Consider the following 2,899-nt stretch of genomic DNA (forward strand, 5'->3'; position numbering starts at 1 on the left):
GAATATACAAACTCTGCACAGTTAGAGCCATGGTGGGACTCTAACCCATGACCTTAGTGCTGTGAGGCAGTAATGCTAACCATTTCACCGTCCATGCTGCCCTAATGGTGCTGAGTTTGTATATTCTCCCCATGCTTGCGTGGGTTTCTTCTGGGTACTCCAGTTTTCTTCCCACAATCCAAAACTATACTGGTAGGTTAATTGGCTCCAAACAAAATTATCCATAGAATGTCTGTGTGTGCATGTACATGTGGTAAGGAATATTAATTGTAATTTCCACCGGGGCAGGGCCTGATGTAAGTGTTCTTTGTAAAGCTCTGCAGAATATGTGTGCGCTATATAAATACTACAACTGGTAATAAAAAGTGCATTTTGAAACATTTTAGGACTACAGCAAGTACAATTGTGCCTAGATGGTTAATTATTTATCCTATATAATAAAATGATGTGCTACTAACCACCTGTATGGGGGGGTTATGCTATTCCCTCATTTTAGGGTAAATATACTAAGATGGGAGTTCTATTGAAGACAGGATGTTGCCCATTGCAACCAATCACATTCTACTTCTTATTTATTTAGCACCTTCTAGGAGATAATAGGGGAAATTTACTAAGGTCCCGGGATATGACCGATCCTGGGTAAGGGTTGATATGACCGGCATGGGTACTAATACAGTAATAGGAAAATGTACTAATCTGCCATATTTTCCGGATTCGTATTTTCCATTGGCGTAGCCGGTCATATCCATTTGTATTCATACAGTATTTGTATTTGGCGGCCTTATTAACCGCTGCCAAATATGTGTGAAGCATAGTGGGGTGTCCTCCCACGGCTATAACCAGCTCAAAGAACCGGGTCTGGTTTAAGAAATTCAAGGGCCAAAGAAGGTGGGGTCCCCAGGATTTCTAAAAACAATACCAGGCTCAAGGGCTGGTCCTGGTTCCCAAAATACGGTGGACAAACTGAATAGGGGTCCCCCGGATTTTGATAACCAGCACTGGGCCAAAACAGCCAGCAGGGTAATGCCACAGCCGGGGGAAACTTTTATACCCTGGCTACAGCCCAGGTCGAAGCATTATTCCCCTGACTGATCAACCTAGGCTGGGACCCTGGGGGAGTGGGGTCTCCCCCAATAAAGCGGTCCCCTCTTCCAAAACAGCCCCAGCCTGGGCTTAAGCCCGGGGCTGTCCCCGGTGCCCAAAGGTGGAGGGCACCAGCCATTGATGTTTTATGTAAAAATAGAGAATAAACTATTGTATTTTGTTGTAGAACTACAAGTCCTAGCAAGCCTGCCCCACATGCAGTGAGAACCAAAAGTCCCAGCATGCGGGGCATTAAAGGGCCCGCTGGTGCTTGTAGTTCTAAATCAAAACCAATAATTAAAAAAAAGGGTACTTGTTTTGTTTCAAGGCGGCAGCGGCCGTGCGTCTGAGTCCCCTTGTGGGGCTCGCTTCACTCGCCCACGCTGCAGGCTCGGTGGCTCGCTGTGCTCGCCACGCTATCTAAAATCAACTCTATGCCAACGTGGATAGTAGGGGTATGAACTATCTACGTTGGCATAGAGTTAATTTCCTTTATTTTAGATAGTTTGGTTAGCGCCGCACCCGGAAGTTCACGGCGGCCATGCTGCCGCCGTGAAACTAAACAAGAACCAAAAAGAGATGCAGACACAAAAAAGTACAACTTAAATGCATACTACATTAATTCACACATATACTTACCTATGGATTTCAACGTAGGCCCGTCCTCTTGTCCAGTAGAGTCCCATCTGGTACAGTACCTGTGAAAACAAATTATATTTACCAAGGCCTCCGGAGTAGATCCGTCCTCAATGATCTGGAGTAAGGAATCCAGGGGATTCACATAAGAAAATGTGCACCCGTACCATGCACTGGATGAACCACAAGAGTTTCTTCACACTTGCGGCTCCTCCCCTGAACTGGGGGACTGGCCTGTGATTTTAGACACAGGGTCCTCCCCAGCCAATCAGTAGTGGACTCCAGGGGAGCTCCGTGGCTGATTGGCTAGTCACGCCTCCATAGGAATGCATGTTAAACTTCAGATCAATCATTGGCTGTATTTTACATATGGACGTTAATAAAATTTAAATAGTATTCGTATTCTTTCGATGGAGTATGCACTCGTAGTCTGTAACAAGAATACGAATGCCCATACACTGGCCTTTGTAAATTCTGAAATACAAATTTACAGCTGTATATGGGAACGAATGGCTACAAATACGGTCATTCATAGCCATTCCTATTTTAGTACATTTTGCCCAATATACAGAATCTGATTGGTTGCTATGGGCAACATCTCATCTTCAATAGAGCTCCCATCTTAGTAAATGTACCCCTTTGATGAGTGGGGAACTAGCATATTTATAATACAAAACCAAATCTTAGATCTAGATGTAACAGGATTTTTAGCACGTGACCCAAATTTATTCTCTAGGGGTAATTTTTGGCACAACACTGCTGGTCATATGGTATATGTCAAATGCACACTTGGCAGCATATCATAGGTATTCAAACCAAAATGTAAAAATGTCTTTCTTTCATTGTTATAAAATGTATTCACTGTGTCAGAGAGCTTGTTAATGTGCACTCTTTTTCATAGCTGCTATTTTATATTCGTGATGGTATTTGACAGCTTGCATTTGCACTTTGACTATCGACATTACACTTATGAATCATGAGCCTTTTTTATTCAGGTGTGATTTCTATTTCAGTTCTTGCCATTGTAGTTAGTGTAAGCTTTGTGTAAATGTTTGTACCTATAAACAGAACAGGCTTGTGTAGTATTCCAAGGTCAATTGCTGAATGGTAATATAATTCAAATAAACTGTGACTATAACATAACTTTTGAAGTACAGTATATACACTGTGGGCCTTATTT

This window comes from Crinia signifera, chromosome 4 (genome assembly GCF_055691185.1).
Source record: "Crinia signifera chromosome 4, ASM5569118v1, whole genome shotgun sequence".
In the NCBI taxonomy this organism is placed as follows: domain Eukaryota; kingdom Metazoa; phylum Chordata; class Amphibia; order Anura; family Myobatrachidae; genus Crinia; species Crinia signifera.